This window comes from Megachile rotundata, chromosome 12 (genome assembly GCF_050947335.1).
Source record: "Megachile rotundata isolate GNS110a chromosome 12, iyMegRotu1, whole genome shotgun sequence".
Taxonomy (NCBI): Eukaryota; Metazoa; Arthropoda; class Insecta; order Hymenoptera; family Megachilidae; genus Megachile; species Megachile rotundata.
The window spans coordinates 12937453-12957064 of NC_134994.1; positions in this window are offsets into that span (position 1 = coordinate 12937453).

Sequence of the window (19612 nt, forward strand, 5' to 3'; positions counted from 1 at the left end):
GTTTTGGGATGTGGCAGAATTATTACTATTGGTTAGAAACCATTTATTGACTTTTGAAAAAAATATTACGGAAATAGTTGGCAAAGTATTATATCGTTTGGTGTATCATAAAATAATTGGGCAAACTACTGAAAAAGAAAAATTGCTAGTAGAACCACTGGAGCGCTAGTGTACATAAACATGGCGGTACTGGGCCTACTTTTAACATTAAATACGTAAAATATATTATATATCTCGTTAAGGACGATCCAAATATTGTATAATATTGCTAGAAATACTCTTACTTCTTTTCTTGTGTAATTACTTCATTATGTAATTACTTATTCACACACATAATAATATAACAGCACATGTCAGCCATTTTTATTAGTTCGCCCACTGACCGTAAGTGTCTCTTACTTCTAATTATACTTCATTATCGAAGAACAACCTAACCTATTTATAAAGAAATAATCAATGTCCCTCGACTAAATGGCTATCAGACACAAACACGAAAAAGAAAGAAAACAACAGACGGAAATTTCACTTGATCTTCGACATTCATCTCCATAAAAGCGAAGCTCGTAAAAAATAAGCCTCATCGCCTGCCATATAACACACGATATAATACACGAACTGTTCGTACAAAACGAAGAATCCTTCGTCGACAACAATGCCATCGAACGCACGATTTACGCGGCAGGAATGAATTCGTAACATCGATTCTGGTATTCCAGTCGATCGATACAAGCCAGCTTTCATGCGTTCCCGAACCCGTTGGCCGTTAATCAATATCATTGTTTCGCATTACGGTGTTCAGTTTCGGCCCACGTAGCCGTAAACCTGTGCCCTCGGTGCTTCTTATGATTCATTTCGCATTCTTCGACATACGGAGATCATTGGGTCCGGTGTACGCTTAACTGGAAAATATTGAAGCATCTTTTAAAAATTTGCATCTTGAAGCATCTTTTAAAATTTTAAAGATGTCAAGGTTGCAAACCTTTATACTTCTGGTGCATAAAATAATTTGAGGTCTCTGTACAGATAGTCGAGCAAAAAGATTGCAATTACAGCAAAGATGAATTGTTAATAGTGAAGAAACAGCAATGTTATTTTTCTAGAAAGAGTGTTTTCAAAATTATATATAAAATTTATTAAAATTGTATACTATAGTTTGCATATGAGCAAATGCATACATGAAAACTTCATATTTTGTATAAATGTTCAATATATCTGCTAATTATAAATGGACTACATCTTAATATAATAATTTTTGTTTAAATATGTAAGTTTTGCAAATGAAATGTAAGTTAATGCACAGTCATTAAAACACCTATGTTATTTTAGGATCGTTGCGAGACATTCAAGGTAACTTAACCTCTAAAAGTGTGCGCGATGATTTGCACGTCCGGCTTTCAAAAGCGCGTTACTCTTTTACGACACGCTCGACGAAGGTTCAAACGAGAGTCAGAAACGAGGCAATAAATCGGCTATTTAACGCGCGATGGTAGATGTTATCAGCGGATGCAAACGCGACCACGGCGAGAACGAACATTATCTCGTAAACGCGTACGAGTCACGGATCGCGCGCGGAAAAAAGCTCGCCGTCCAAGTTTATCGGCAAGCTGAATCGGCATCGATTCTCGCGTTAATTTCACGTTCGGCTTCGCTAACCCCTTTTCGCGTGCGATACAACGATTAATATCGCTTGGTTACCATTCGTTCCGAGCGTAACGCGAGCTGACTAACAGCGACGCGGCCTGAAATTAATACCCGGACTTCTCTCTATCCGAATCTAAGGTACTAACTGGATTTATAACGACGAGATCGCGCGTTCAGATTCCGATGGAATGCAACCTGGAATCGGCCCGCGCAATTTTGATAATCGTTCCGCCAGATGTTCACCGATATTCCTCACCCGCTCGAGAAACGCTTTGATACCTGCTTAAGTCACCGGTTAAGGATACCTTCTTAAGTCACCGGTTAAGGCTACCTCTCGAAAGGAGTTCCAGGCGGATCGTAACGGCTCTGGAAGAATCTCATGGTGGCCTGCCAAGGGGACGGGCGACGTCCAGGCTTATACCTTTAATTAGCGGCTCGGCTGAACTTTTTGGCGGATAGATAAGAATATATTTACTGCGTTCGCCCGAGCCGCTTCGCGAACTAAGTAAGCGAGGCTAACCACTGCTCTTCGCCCAACACCGAAGCCGGTATCTTATCCTGAACGTGGGCTACGCTGCCTCGACGAAGATACGGCCGAAAGCGGCTAGCGATGTAAGCGAGTCGCTATCGAAATCGAGCTACGCTTATAAGTAAGTCTATTTCGAACAATAAATTCATTACGAAATTGCTACTGGTTAATTAAACGAAGAGCAGCTTATAACTGAGAACATGCTATCACGATAGGTGGTAACTATTAAACTTCTGGTTTTAACCTATAATTACCTGTCGGTGAAATTATAACTAAGGATTGACTACTGTGAAGTCAATAAGCTTGCTTCAGTAGAACGTATCTATGATGCAGGAAGATCGATCACTCTTTCGGAGGTTAAAAGTGGCCTAAACGAGGGGCCAGCTCGTTTCGAAGTAGGCCCCTACCGCGTTATCTGCTGTGCGGCTAATTGATAACGCCGTCGAGATTAGCTTTGCTCAAGCCAATTTAGGTAGTCAGATGCGCAGATTAAGGGAGAGGTGCAAAAGAAATCGCCCGCTTCCACGTCGCGTCCGTGCAAATTTACTGCCGCTCGGCATGAAAGCCGATCTCCCTCCCTCTCTGATCGTCTTCTTTCGTGCTTCCTCCGATTCTTCTCTTTCTCTGCCGACCCTCCTCCTCGTCGTTTTTTCCCTTTTAATCTCCCTGTCCGCGCGTATCGAACGGGGATGGCGAAGGCTAGAATTAACACGAGGTACAAGGGTGCAACCGGCACATCGCTCTCTCTCTTTCCAGCACGCTCGCGCGAGCGGATACCCTCTGTAGCTCCGGGCAATTTGATTTTTTTCCTCCCCTGTTTCGAGATTGTAAGGACAAACGAGGCGTTCCAGCGATCGATCTCTCGAATCGGAGTCAAGCACCCGATAGTCGAGCTCGTACGTTCGCGCGGCCTCCACGGTCCGCGCGAGACCCGATAACAAGAGCAGCACGCGAAAAGAATGGAAAAAAGAGGAAAGAAAAGGGAGACGGCCGGTGGTGAAATAAAAGAATACACGGAAGGATGGAGATCAATTTCCAATCGGTATCGGCGGGTTATTAAACCGCCGTCGAGTGCCACTCGTGCACCTCAAGGGGGAAACGAGATATAAACATCGGGGAAGATAAACGCCGGAAGAATGGTGTATCTTTATCTTCGGCTCTTGTAATCTGCAGTTTGCGCGCGAAAAACATTTCATCGGCCCACTTTTACTCTTCTCCTCGAGTGGCAAACGAGATCATTCCTTTGACCCGTTTTCGAATTCTCTTGGATTTTTTGCTTCTTGATAAACAACGTTCGCGCTAAAGGCTCTTCTTCGTTTTAGAACTTCAAGAGATCTTCAACAGCTTTACTCGAAGAAATTGAACGTACTTAAGGGTGTGTTCTTTAACGCTTTTAAAAAAAATTCTTTCCTTCCAATTTTATAAAACGCTTCATCGTTTACATTTTTTCAACTAAGTCTGGCAGCTAAATAATTTTCTTTACCATTACAACTAAATACTATCAAAAAGATCTGACCAAAATATAATTTCAGACCAAACATTGAATATGATGAACAAGTTCATATGTTCACAAATAGAATTCATTATTCAACTACAACTTCAATAAATCATAAAATGTATACTTCAGAATCAAGACTTAATCACAAATTTTTTCAAAGAAATTCATTTCTCGTGAGGTTACAGCTTCAGTTTAACGTCACGTTGGTTTCAGTGATTGTTTTTTGATGTAACCACGTTAAAAGTTCTTTCAGTGACCACGAGTGAAGAAAACTTACGACGCTGTAGGTGCGATGTTTAACAGTCGAACAACAGGCACAAAAGGAATATCTTGTATCGCCGAAACTCCGAAACCCGTCGCTAACTGTTTCGCGGCAACTGCAACCGTAACTCTATTCAAACTGCAGTTGCTGGAACAGCCCCGCGAGACTTATCGCACTTGAAAACTGACACTAATTAACCCAGCGACACTGTAGGGTGCGATAGTCGAACTATCTCTCGCTTGGCTGGCGAACGAAGATTGCGTCGCGTTCCTAATTTCGCGTCACCGCGCGGTGCTGTGAAAGTCCTAGAAACCTAGGAACTTTATAAATCTAGAAATCAAAACGAGGAAGTGAGATTCATCTTAGAACGAGTCAAATCGCTCTGTCAAAAGGGGAGAAATTGTGGAAAACTTGTGACGGAGTACGCATAGCACTTTATGAACGTTCTGAAGTTTAATACTATTTCTATAAAATATGAATTATGGATGCTATTTCTATAAAATGTATTTAATTCCGATACATAGAACACGGCTGTATAAATAGATCTCTATATAGGACTCTCATTAAATGAAAATTTTGTTAAACAGGTTGGGAGTGAGAACTTAAAACCAATATGGCGTCGTGCGTAAGAGACATGCGCAGACGGCATGCGCAGAAGGCTTGCGCAGAACGATGCTACACTACATTAATTACATTATTCATTTTTAATAAATCTGTTTCGTTTAACAAATCTATGCATATGACCCACTTTTAAACTATATATAAAAATACAATTAATTACAAATAATTGATGGTTTAATTAAAGTTAAGAGATTAATAATTGACATATATATTTATGGTATCAAAGAAGGACTTGTAGAAAAATTAAAACTGCGAAACTTAGACTCTATAACATTTATTTATCATCTACGACATTTCTACATACGGTGCATATATTTCTACATCAATCTATAATTTCAAAAATCAGCATATCTTCACCAAGTTTCGATGCCTCGAAAATTCCTTCGGTCGAGACGATCATGTTGAATGGAGATCAGCCGGCGCGGAGCGTAACTCGGGGAATCTTCGAGGGTCGAAGATATTCCAGAAACGCGTTGGCTTTCACTGTTTCTCGGTTAGCCGGTTCTTCAGTTTCTCTCCTCGCCCAGTTACCCACAAAGCGATGTCTCGTCCGAGGTATCCGTGAGTAATCGCGATCGGTCATGCTCCAATGCTTTGTTTAAGACTTCGAGGACTCTCTTTGAATTGATAAACTACAAATCGAATACACGTGTAAAAAGTTGCTCACACAACAAATATTGCCATTGCGAGTTACGCTCTAATAGCCCGCATTGTTTTACTTTTGTTGTTTAAACCTTAAAAAGGATTGACTTTCATATCCAGTTCGATATTATAAACAGACATGGTTACTCAACGTGCTTTCAATATGGCCACTTTTGAACTCGATTTAAAACCACAGTATTATGCAGTCTTGTGTTAATAATTATTTTACAATGTAAATAATTTTACAATTCTTTGAATTATTTTTTAGAAAGGAATTGAAAGAAAATCTTTGACTAATAATTAAAGTTAGATAACATAAGTAAATAAACTCGCACATCTCCGGATATATGGCCTCACGAGAGATGTACATGGTCGCTGTAACAAAGTACTTCAGCAGCGTAAATTGGCCCAGCGGCACGAAATAGAAATCGTATAATTAATTAACAGTGTCGCACCTGTGTCTATTGGCTATCCGGATATTTGCAGCTGGTTTTACGCACCGGGTATCTGTGCAGTGGTAACGCATCAGGGATCGCAGGTAACTCGACTATGCGGATAGTCCACTATAGTACAGTGACTATACGTTAAACGAGCCGTTCTTACGCGCTCGCATATATCTCGATGGAGTTGGAAGTGGCACAGGCCCGGTTGAGTGATCTACGAGCACTCGACACGCTCCGGGGCAACAAATGCGCCTCGCTACGATTTCACGGCGGGCGGTACGTACGTCGTACCGGCGACAGCTTGCCTTTTCGTTTCCTCTGTGCACGATCGCCGCCCGTTATCGACGAGCCTTGTCGACCACTTCGATTCCCTTCCAAAGTTCGTCAAATAGCGACGATAACTCACCCATCGTGACGTATAAACGCGGTGTTGTATGGAGTGGTCAGACACGATGGGCGACTATGTTCTTTCTGATGGAGAGGTACGAGACTTCTATGGGGAATTATTGCGGATCTGGGTTGCCACACGCGGGCACGTGTTTACGCTAATACGATAGGTTGTTGTACTAGAAGATATATCAAATTAAATTTTGTTCTGTAACTTTTATTTTATTGCAAGTTTTAAAAATAAATTAAAATGTTTGCAAATTGGAAAAGTAACTGTGTCCTCCATACGTAACTATGCGCTCCATATTTAAGGCAAATAATGTCTTAAAATTATTTATATGATATACGAAATTAATTTTTACTGAATAATTCATGAATTTAATATGCAATGAATTTAATAAAAATAATATATAATTTTATAAAAAATAATCCAACCCCATAATATTTCAAGTATATTTACTTCGAAATTGTGTTTCTTGACCCCAGATTCAGCCCCTTTCGGCATTTCGACATTCCTTATCACCACAGCGAGTCTTCTCCGAATAATTCGAGTTGGTTGCGTGTCAGCGATCGCGATAACGAAGAAATTAATTACCAGCAAGATGCATCAGACCGCGGACCGCAAATAAAACAACGTTATCAGACGCGACGTTCAAGCAGTTCTCGGATAAGCCACATCGTCCCAGACATCATCGGTTAGGCCAAAAAGATGATCGATTATTCGGCGAAGCCACTTCGCTGCCGGTACCCGTAACTGGCCACGGAATCGTCGGAAGATCGTTGATAAGGGGTTGCACGTGAGATCGATTCATCGATCGGATGTATGCCTTTTTCAACCTCTGTCGTATTCGAAAGGTTTACACCGAACGAATTCCATCTTAATTGGCCACGATTCGCACTCACCTTCTTCCTTGTGGTGCGTCAAAATATTTCATTTGACTGCTGTCAAAGCATGCTTACAGGATGGAGTTCATTTAGATTATTGTGGAAGAAATGTAGGGAGAGATAATAGTGGATCTGATAGTGTCACTTGAAGAGCTACATATGTGATCATGTGTTGGTGTTGTATCAGTTGATTATATTGCAATCAAGTTGAATTAATAGTTGTATGTGGTTAGGTGTTAAATTATGCGTCGATGTACCATGCGTTGAATTACCACACTGGAACGTCGTGTGTTGAATCACCATGCATTGAATTATCAAGTGTCGAATCATCATGAATTGAAATATCACACATAGAATTGTTACGTGATGAATCACCATGCATTGAATTACGACGCGAAATACCATGTGTTGAATTATCACGTGTCGAATCGCTATGCGGTGAATTATGTATGCGTTGAATTACGACGGATCAAATTACCACGCGTAGAACTACCATGCGCCGAATTACGACGGATCAAATTACCATGCGTAGAACTACCATGCGTCGAGTCACCACGTATTGAATTAAGAAGCGTCGAATTACCACGCGTAGAATTACCACGCGTCGAGTCACCGCGTATTGAACTACAACGCGTCGAGTCACCACGCATCGAATTACCACGCGTCAAATTACTACGCATCGGATCACCACGTATTGAATTACCATGCATCGAATTACTACGCGTCGAATTATCACGTGTTGAATCACCACGCGTCGAATTACCACGCGTCGAATTATCACGCGTCAAATCACCACGCGTCGAATCACCACGTGTCGAATTACCACGCGCCGAATTATCACGCGTCAAATCACCACGCGTCGAATCACCACGCGTCGAATCACCACGCGTCGAATCACCACGCGTCGAATCACCACGCGTCAAATCAGCACGCGTCGAATCACCACGCGTCGAATCACCACGCGTCGAATCACCACGCGTAGAATTACTACACATTGAATCACCACGCATTGAATTGCCACGCGTCGAATCACCACGCCTTGAATTATCACGTGTCGAATCTCCACACGTCGAATTATCTATACGTTGAATTCTCACACGTTGACTCACCACGCATATATCTACACATGACAAATTACCACGCGTCAAATCAACACACGTTATATATCATCACTCGTCGAATCTCCACGCGTCATATAATACCACGTATCAGATTTCCACGCGTCATATATCGCCTCACGTCCTATATTTTACCACAGCTCCTTTATCACTGCACGTCACATTTCACCACGTATCATATATCACCATTTTTCTTATAAAAGCCTACCATGATCTCCATTATATGTACCCTTTTCCTTCACATATTTTTCTATTTTTATTTCCATTCTAACGAACACGCTGATATATTTATGGTTATTGCGTATAAACGATGTACTGTTAGGTAGAACAAACCTTCGCAGTTGAGTACCTACATCTATTAGTAGTAGTTAATCGACCGACGCCTTCTTGTCAATAAATTGTATTGATTAAACTGGGGCTGCAATTGTGGCGTAATTGCGGGACTAATTATCAAACGATCTGTAAACGATCGTGTAAATAATATCGAGCAAATATTTAACCGGGTTGGAAGGTTGCATTGTTGAGTATTGCCCCGCGGCAAATCTATTGCTCACTGCGATATATTAGCAATCAAGACCGGAAGTATACTAACTACGATTAGTTTGTTCGATACAGTGTTTATAGTGCTTTGTGGCAAGTATCAATTATTCTCTATTTTCATAAAGTGATTTGGCAAATGTGCCAACCAAAAAGCTCAATCTTTCATCAAAGCATAATTCCCTACACCCTCTAAATTCCAGCCATTACTCCAAAAATCGTTAACCCCGTAAATTTTTCGTCCAAATCGTCAACCTATCAATTCTCAACCCCCTAAATATTTAACCAACCCCTCCACAAAATCAACCGGCTCAGAATCTAAGTTTTACGCCCCCGTATACTGCCCTCTGCTAAAAGATTAATTTCTAATGCCCCAACGCGAAAGGACTACGAGGTATCTCGAACATAGCCGCCGGAGCTTTTTCATCCGTGCAACTTTAAAGCGGCGCAGAAGTTCGAAAAGGTTTCAGTGCTGATATTGCGCGATTTCGTGCGCGTTGAAACTTAACGGAGGGTAGTCCTGCGTCGGTGGTTGCAATAGCGTGACGCAGTGTCGTAAGGTTAAGCACCAGCGAAGTCGGGTTCTGGCTTGGCTTTCGCCTTCATGCTTCGCCTACTTTTCATTACATACAGTCGTCTCGTATCGCGTTGGGATCTCCCAGCTTTTTGCATAACGTGATTACGGTCTTTCGGCTGAACGCGTGCTTTATTAACGCTGCATCGTCCGATCGTGCTTGCTACTTCGCCACGATGCCTTCCGAATGAGGCCGCTATCTCTGCAAATGATCAGAATTGTACGCCAACTGCGACGCGCCAGTTCCGCACGGCGAAAAGCCGCATTTAACTGCCTAACACGTGCATAGCACCCTCTAAAAGCCAGGAGGGATGTTATTAACGACCACCTTACCCCACACGGTACGAAAAACCTGCACTTATTGCGGTTATTGTTACAAACTGATATATGACCGAATTTTTACTTTCTACAATTCTGTATATTTATACACTCATAACACAGCAGATATATACACTTGTATGTTCTCGAGATACTCTCGCCAATTTTTCAAACTACTGACTCAGGACATTCTGCAGTGTCTATGATCCAGATTGATGACTATATCAATTTAGTTACTATTGGACTACTAAAATGTATCTATAAATTTATTCTTTGAAATAATCTATCAGAATTTGCTCATTACTTTATATCTATTATAGTTTTATTTTACAAAAGGTGGTTGTACATGAGAGGAGCACATGACTGTATCTTGTATTAAATTTATACAAGGTGTTTCATTTAGGTTGCACATTCTAAATTATTTTCACCCGAACTAAAGGTAGAAAATAACTAATAAAAGCTTATATAACTTTAGAATTTTTTTACAGCCCCTAAGTGTAGGTCCAAAACCATGTAAGGTCCATCAATTATTTTTTTTTTTTCATTTTTAATTTTAATATCATAAGAAGACATATTAAAAGGTTGACTTAAATGAACATTCTATATAATAATATTTTAAATATTTCATTCCAGTAATGTACAAGTGTAGTACACCTTTCTGGGTATACAGGGCGTTTCACAACTAGTGCTACTCTCTCCAGAAAATTAATATTTGCCTTCATTTGAAATATTTTCTCTTCATCGGGGGGGTCTTATATTTGTCCAAAATTCAAAAAAATATTTTTGCAGAAACAAGAGAAGCTTTCCAAACACGAAAAATAAATTTGTCCAAATACAAGAACAATGCAGAAAAATATTTTTCCAAAATGCGAAGTAGAACTTCTGCGAACAAACGATTATTTATTGCCCGGGCGAAAGGTCCCGCAGTGTTTCTGTGACGGGCATAAATTTCTCCATTCGCCGCCACCGATTCAGCTCGCTCATTTTCAATTTCGAGCCCCCAGCCTCTCGCTAATTCATTAAAGCGTTTACAAGAGGGCCGGCGATATACGCGCGCCAACTTGTCGTTCTTAATTCACTTATCCTCGTACACGGGCCGCGGTCGCGTGCACGGTTCACGTTTTTTTTCGCGTGCACGTGTACCGGTGGGCTACGACATGGCGCACGGGAGCACAAGTACGGAAAATATATGTGGACGAGAGAAAAAAGTTTCAATTATGCCGAGTAACGCGGATGGGGAAAAAGGAAGGCTCTCAGAATCGCGTGGGAAATACGCGGACGAAGGATCGTTTGCCTTCGATGATCTCCGGGAGCTTGTTATCTTCGAAATACTTTGATGATGTTTTCTGCGGAGGGCGAGGCATATTTTACTTGATATGTGTCGAGATAATACGTGATCATTAATATTATATGTTTCGAACATTTCATTTTGTATTAGATTCATTACCTTTATTATGTACTTGTTATTTTTATTATTTTATGACTTGATAACTAAAAGTTCGATGACTTGGATGGACTTGAAAACTTAATAACTAGGAAATTTTGGAATTTGAAAATTTGTCAACTTTCAAGCTTGAAAATTTGGAAATTTGCAAACATGAAAATTTGAAAACCGGGAACTTATTTTGAAAACTTGACGAACTTGAGAACTAAAGAATTTGAGAATTTAAAAACTTCATATGACAATTTTGAAACTTGAAAACTTGTAAATCCGCAAGCATGAAAATTTGAAAACTCAGAACTTAATATTAAAAAATCTGAAAATATAAAATTCGTGGAATTAAGAAATTTTCGAGTGCACATGTGACCTTATCAAAAGATGTCATAGTACCGATTGTGCTTGCCAATGTACGAAGCACACGTCATCTTCGTTTTCGAGTAGCTCGATGCGTCGGGACAACCTCGATCGGAACGAAAACATGCCGGTTAATGAAGCGTACAGTACCCACGCATGCATCGTGGTGCTCGAGCATCTTCGAGCAGGCTGCACCTGTCGTCGCTGCAATGCCGTCAGAAGCATCCGGAACACCTTCCGTGATAACGTTCCCGATCGTCGAACCGACTGCTACGCCTGTAGAGGAAGCTTCTCGGAAGGAGCTCGCAACATCGTCCGTGGAGGAGAGATTAATAGTCCCTTGACTAGAGAGACTCGAGGAACGAAGAACTTCCGACGCCAGGATGCGTTCGACACGTTCCTCAGGCATCGCATTATCCATGATTAAACGATTCCGTGGCAAATAGGCCGATACCTGATATTATTTTGAACATCCTCTTTGTTTAGAAATAAAACATGCCGATGTTTGGAGCAAAATTACATAACCTTGAGACGTCGCTTAAAATTATTTAGAGACATTCAGAGCTATTTAAGTACTTCAAATTTATAGATTTTGAAACCTATAAATTTATGAACTTATAACAAAACTGAGGTCTCTAATTAAATTTGTAAATCATGCAAAATTGGTGAAGTCACACTAGATTGCATATGTTACTATATGTAGATATGTGTTACACATATGAATTGTATAATATAAAAAAGTTTTTGGAGTCCTTCAATCAGAAAATAATTTCTGCGATGGTTTACCTGTCCTCTACAAAAATATATACAATTTTGCACTAATATTTTATGATCCTTTAGAACATACAAACATAGTAGAAAGATTAAATTCAATGCAAAGAAATAAACAAGAAGCAAGTAATGTCAGTTAAGCCGCAATTCAGAGAGAGGATTTTTTTTCGAAACGAGATGTTCGGCAATAGAGTAAAGGGGCCGCTTAACTCAAGTACGATAATCCAGCGAAATTTCGAGAACGGCCAATGGGACGAGCGCTTATAAGGTCAGCGATAGCTGTGCCGGAAGATAGCCCGTGGAAGGTAAATGAGACCGAGTGCATTTCACGTTTCGTGCAATGGCCATTAGCCGAGTTTAAACGTCGCAGAGAAGTGCACACGCGAGGATAATACGTACGTAATGACATTGTACGCGTACACGCGGAGGAATGGCGGACGCCGCTCTGAACGGCGCTTTCTTTTTGCGCCATTTTCGCTCGTTGTAATTTGATGTTAGGCGCTGCACGAACTCTCACAACCCGCCCGAACGGAAGAGAATATCGATGTGTGCGAATGTGAGCCACGTGTATCGTTCCTCTCTTTCAAGGATGCTACGACCGGAATATATCTGAGGGCAGGATGCACGTGTATGCAAATTTTATGAAGATCAGGTATTATGCGTTATCTTCAACAGTACAGTACCACATCTAGATATGAAGATTTACTGGGTTATCAAATAGTGCTTCTTGTAGTCGATACAGAGATTGTTACTTTGATTAAAAATTCGAATCGAAGCTGTTTAAACGATTTATTTAAATTTATCTTTATCTATGTCTTTCTCTAAAGTTGTACTCGTGTGTCGGCTCGATAAATACGCGCCTCATAAATATCCGTAGGTCTACAGATTGTAGAAGCTAGTACATGGAGTCTTCTATAATTTGTTAACTTGACATTTTAATTTGAGACACTAATTTAAATAAAAACTAGTGATAAGAATCTCACAAAATGAATTGAGCCATATTTAAAAAAATCTACACTAAGTATAAGTATCTACATGGATCTTCTGCGAAGGTAGTCGCAAGTGGACCGTTCAGGGAAGATTTAATTTTGAGAGTCTAGAAGTTCTACTTTTTCCTACGCTTCCAGACGGCCCGACTATTTCTAGTAACCGATAAGAAGAAATGGCAGCTGAAGGGCGCTTTGTCGGAATCTCGCCATTCGAGAAGGAGCGTTCAGAGGAAACGAAGAAGCGAGAAGAAACGGACGCTGTCCCGAGAATAAAATAGTAGCCCAGGGCAGAACGAAGTGGAAAAAGACGGGATCGATGGAACATTTCGGTACGAAATGACGAACAGGCGGAAAGAGGAACGGCTCGAGAATAAGATAGTAAGCGGCGTGTAAGAGTAATCGAACCATTCCCGCGTAAGAGGGCTCGGTAACGCAGACGAGATAAGGGCGGAGTACTATATCTGGGAAAAGGAGGTCGAGGAAAAGCGGGAAAGCGAGAGGTTAGAAGGATGGGTTACGTAGTGATTGCAGCTGGAATCGGAAGTCACCAGGGGAAAAAAGGAGAAGAGAATGGGTGATTAATAGCTATGGGTCCACTGGTGTTCGGTGACCGACATGAACAGCTCTACGCTTTCTTTTCACCTTTCTTACCTTACGTTCTTAAGAATGTTACTCTGGTATTTTCTGTTTCATTAGAGGAATGCTGTAAAACGAAACAATTAGAGATGGATTTTGTTTGCTTAATTATTGGACATATTCAAACATTGCTCTAAATCTGGATCTCCACATGTCCAAACCTCAACAAGTGAAATCCTCAAGATCTCGAGTTCCACATATCCAAACCTCCACTACCTAAATTCTCAAAATTTCCATACATCCAAATCTCAACAGCTCAACTCCTCAAAATCCCAATTTCCCAAATCACCAAATTTGAAAAGCCAGCAAAAGCACCCTTATCCTTATCCCTTTTCTCCTCTACCCTAGTGTACCTCGATTTGTCGACCACCGTATTTCCACCAAGTCAATTTCTCAAATGGCACACCGTGCTGTAACGCAGCTTCCTGAACAGCTCGGACACAGCAACACTACGATGTATACAGCCATAGAAGCGTATTCCTCTTGAAAAATGAGTAGTAGACGGGCGCTATCTTATAAGGACAAAAGGCGCATCGTCGACTAGAAAGCATCCGCTTCGGTCAAGGAATTTCAAGGAGCGCACCAACAGGAAGACCGGTAGCGAGTTCTTAACGCGAAAACATTTTGTGTCAGAAGTTTACCTGCACTTGGGGAGCCAGCTGCGAGAACCGGAGAGATTCTAGCGAATTGCGAGAGCAAAGAAGGTGACGTTTCCAACTCGAGTTTCCTTCGCGAGCACGATCCGCCGACGCTGAGGACGCACCGGAAGAGAACCTCGCGTGAGAAGATTATGACGGATAGACTTTTCCAAGTTTTAAGCCCGCGTCGTTCCTCGCTACTAAAAGTTTGTCGGATCCTCTTTTTTCGGACGATATACGCTGCAGTTATTAGATTAAGGACTTAATTCCGAACGTTAAAAGGATATTGACCTTGAGAGTCAGTTTTCTTCGTAGCTCGGATAAAAATCAAACTGCTAAAATGCAACGTAATTGATTTACAACTTAGTACATTTCATTTATCGTTAGTTTAAATAATAGTTATTGACTCAGTCTGTACATCAACATTTCACTTATTTGTGTATATTTTAATTGTAACAAAAAGTAGAAAGAGCAGTTTCCTTACTCAATTAACATTTTTTAAGACATCTTATGAAACTGACAGAAATTTATTAAATTAAATAATGAAAGAGTAACGTAATTTGAAGCAATGAATAGTAATATCAAAATTACAAAAAACTGTATAATTATTATAATATGAACAGATAGAATGTTCCATTCTCACAACTGCAATCTAATGCAGCCACTCAACTAAAACGAGGTCTAGCATCCAGTTAATTCGTTCTCTAACGACGCACATTTTCTGAGAATCATCCCATTCATCAATGATCGCGTGAATGAAATAAATGATGGGCTACTTTACACGAGATTAAACGGGAGGTTGGAGCGAAACGGCGAGCCGGTCGTGAATCATTTAACTACGCGTCCTCCGAGCGGTAAACGCATAAGCGTCCCGCGGAGGAAGACGAAGCGACGCGGGGCGACACGACGCACAGAAACGTACAAATTGCGTCTCGAGCAAAAGAAAGCACTCGACGCTCGCGCGCCAAGGGGTTAATTTGACACGCGGCGACGACGCACAAACAAAGTGTGTTTTATTAATTTACGCGCGAGTAGCGCGACCGTGCGGCGTACTCAAAGAGTACGCGAGCGTTCCTTTCGCCCGTACGTCGGAATAATTTAGCGGCGAAACCGGGCCGAGCGGAGCGGAGCCGAGTCAGCGGTGTGTTAAATGCGCATCGGTGCAGGTCCTCGGCATATGTTGCTCGATGCATGGCGCTTCGTTGTTCTTCTTGTTATTTTATGACTCCTGGATGGGTAACTGCGTGAGAGGGTGACTGCGTTAATGGCCTATCAATTTCAACCGGAATTTTCATATCATTTATCAAATTCGTTTGCGAGTTCATGAAGGTGACGTTAAAAATTATCAGAGACAATTTTCAAATTTTTTAATTTTCTGTACTGCAATTCTTAAAATTCTCTGTTCTTCAATTTCTCAATTTTCAAATCGCTGTTCACCTATTTGTAAAATTACCCATCTCCAAATTTGTTGTACATCAAGTTCTTAAATTTCCAAATTCATTAGCTTCTAATTTTTAAAATTATCAGATATCTCTTTCCACTATTTCTTAATTTTCTACATTTCAAAATTCTCCATCTACCAACTTACCAAATTCCTCACCTTCTTTTCCAAATTACTAAATTTTTAAATCTGAAATGTTCCTCTCCTTATTTTTGCATCCAGATACCTCATTGCCCAGATACCTCAGCGCTCATCGGCGGGCACCAATCCGCCCATCACAGTTATAACCGTATTCTACACACTGAAACCACCATGCAAGTAGTCCGATTCGACGACGGCTCGTTTACCCACCCGTTGAGTTTCCACGTCCGCGACTGCACGTATTCGCTCTTGTACCGCTCTTGTTTCTTTCCCGTGTCGCGTCTTCTCTCCCTCGTGACCTCTTGCCTGTCGTTGCTGAAACTTATGGCGGAAATATTCTATTTGCCTGCAAACACGAGATCCGAGCTACCTATGTTCACCGGGATGACAGCTCTCCACGACTGCATACATCGCTGCAGTTGCAACCACTGCCGCGAGTTAACACGCTCGCTATCGGTTCTTCGATGTTCCTTTCGCTCGTTTCTTATTGCATTCCTTCATTTAGCTTTGTCTAATCCTCTCGTGAACGAGTTCTGGAATAGGTTCAATCCCCCGTGAAATTATGGACCGTTAGAATGGAGACTTATTCATCCAGATTTAGTCATCCACATGTAGTCCTCATTTTTATATTTGGACCACCTAATTATTCTTCATTTATTCAATTTACTTTACTATGTTTGTATTGTCAAAAATAAATGTTTCATGAAAAGGTTATATTATTGCAAGAAATTAGATGATTAACGTCATTTCAAAGTCATACTTGAGACCTTGTATAATTTTTTAAGAATGACTTACGTCTGATGGTATATCGCTCGTGTCTGCCATATGTGATTACGAAGTCTGTTATATCACTTATGTCTAATATGTGATTACTGCAAAGCACAGCTATTGAATGACCTTATTTAACGTAGCAGGTCTCTGTATGAAATAACCAATCGTCAGTGTGTTAAATACAAGTTATAGCAAATGTGATTACTTATGGAAGACGTCCTACTCTTCAGTTTCGAAGCTCGAGAGTATAAAGCCATATAACACCTAGCACTATCTCATCAAAGTGACTACCAGTAAACTACTGTGCAAGTAAAAATAATTGCCATGCAGAAACCTTCAATGTTGAAGCGACGTTTCAAGATTGTCGATAGGCGTTCAGTAACGAAGAAGCTCTTCGTCCTGGTAACACACTCGACGCTTCTTCAGATCATCCAGAGCGCCTCCTGGCATCGCGAACGTGTACGTGGCACGGTAGTTACGTACTTGAAGGTTCTTCAGTTTACGCGAGCATTGAAATTGCGCAGTCTGACATGGTGTAGCGAGACTGCACGAGAGTACGGCCGCCCTCGTTAGTGCACCTAGCACTGTCTAGTTTACGTAGGCGAAATATGAAAAGCGGGGATAGCAAAATCAAGGGAACAGGCTGAGCAAAAGGCTTCTTCTCTGTCTTCCTCGGGGTTGCAATCTCTGGCATTAGCATTATGGAGAATTTCGGGGCATCAACCGGGATACCTCGTTTCGCTATCGAATGGTGCTCCAGCGATCCCTCATTCAGCATCCATCTGGCTAATAAGGCTACTTCGAAATCTGCTCGATCGATTAGTTATATTACGGAGTTCCGATATGTGGACTGGTTACATTGACATACATGTTGAACTAAGTCCACTGGTTAACTTGTTTTATTATCATATTAACTTTAGTCTACAATATGTCACGCTCCTATGAGTCCTCTATAAACACAGTTCGTATTTTCACTGCAGCTGAATTTTGTGTCTGGTTTTGATTCTAATCTACGTAACCAAGGATCATCGAGTGCATGATATTTTAGCTATATTCAGTTGTCGTAATGTTACAATAATTAGCTAACAAATAACTGTCCAGAAGATTATGAGCTAAGAGGTTGAAGTATATTTTTTTCATTCACAAGCAAGAAATATATCACGTGGCGATTTAGTCCTCGGTGGTTCAGTTGATCAAACTGATCCTCGTAGGAAGAGCGTTTGACCGATGACAACCATCAAAGATTCCTCAGCTTCCGTGGTTTTCATCTGATGCCGCGGGGGAAAAAACTAACGACGCCATTTCCACTCGGTCTGCTGCACTTTCGGCCCTGGCTTTCTTTCCCGACTCTGAGAGGTCGCATTTGTCGTCCGCTGGAAGCGCAGCAATTTCTTCGCGATTTCTGGAAGCATCCCGAAACAAATATGAGAGAGGAACATAAAACACCGACTTATTCTCGAAGGAAATACCGAACACGTGGAGAACGTCGATATGGGTGATGGTTGTACGACTGTTCGGAGTAGAACGTTCTTGTGCAGCGAAAAGGACGAGACCGGGTCAAAGGGCAACGTTTAGTTCTATTAATCACATTATCTGAGCTTGCAGGTTTTGTCGCCCTACACTCACCGGCTCGTGATTTTCCCTCGGATACTGCGGAAACGGTTTTCCCTTCGAATTATGGCTTGCTGGAATGTAGTTCTTGCAGAATGTGGTAGAACTCGAAATCAGCTTGTGTGTTTGGACTTTGATTGCAATTGTAGCTGATTGTTAGACGCACGTTTTGGGGATTTGCATTTTCAGGCAAAAAGCGTTTGATTTGGTTTCTGCGCAGATGTTCAATCGAAAAAGCATCTACACGGTTTAGATACATTGTTATAAAATGTTCATTACACATCTTTGTATTCATACAACCTCAAATACATAATATACGTTGGTCCACACGAAAATCATCTATATTGGTCGAATAAATATCTGGATAATCACACAGTTCATTTGAAATAAATATTACATTTCATTGTTAATATTGTTGTAAAAATTTTTGTGCCATTATGTGCAGTACTGACATTCAAATGAAAATTATTATTAGTCAAAACTCTTGTAAATAATTATTGAAGATCAACTTGGAAATAGTCCGAATGTTCAATTTCCTATCCCTAATAAAAATAAGAAAAAATTGTCTCCAATAAAAAGAACCCCTTCAAAGTAATAATTAATGACCGCATTAAAAGCAGTAATAAATGACTCCATCACAATAAACAATTAACTCAAAATGTATGGCAGAAATTCTAAGGAGGTGTATGAGATTAATCAGGAAGGTATTTGTGTAACTTTGTTTCGTTCAACGAATTGTATGCCAGTGTTATTGAAATTTGCACGGTATACAGAAATACACAGCGTCCCGAAGCGAATTTCATCAGCTGGTATTCACGAAGCCATTACCAGACGAAATTGAGCCAGTCCTAAGTTAATAGACAAGCCGGGTCCAAGGTGTTCGGAAGCCATCCGTCTTTAAACACGGTCCGATTCAGCCGATTTGAATATACATCTGCCGCCAGGAGGATTGCTACGTACAGAAGCCCCGAGACACATTTGGCCACAAGGACAAGGTACATTTGTATTCATATGGAAGACCGAACCTTCGAGGGTGCACATAAGTACCCGCGTAACTTGGGGAGTTTGCAGAAGGCAGAATCAGTAGCGGACCGTGGCGCAGAAGAGATAGAACTCGGGGTTTGATATATGGGTACAAGTTCTCCTACGAGTTAGGAAGCGCGAACACAATCCAGGTGCAATTGTCTCTTCTCGATTGCCACCACCGTTTCTACGGTACCGTTACTGTCGTGCATTTTCTCCGCCATTTTGGTGAACGTAAGAAATGGGTAGAGATCAAATACTAAGGTTTGGTAGAATAGTAATCGAGTATTGTCAAAATATACTAGCGTTATATTGCTATCATTTATGTAAGTTGGTGCTGA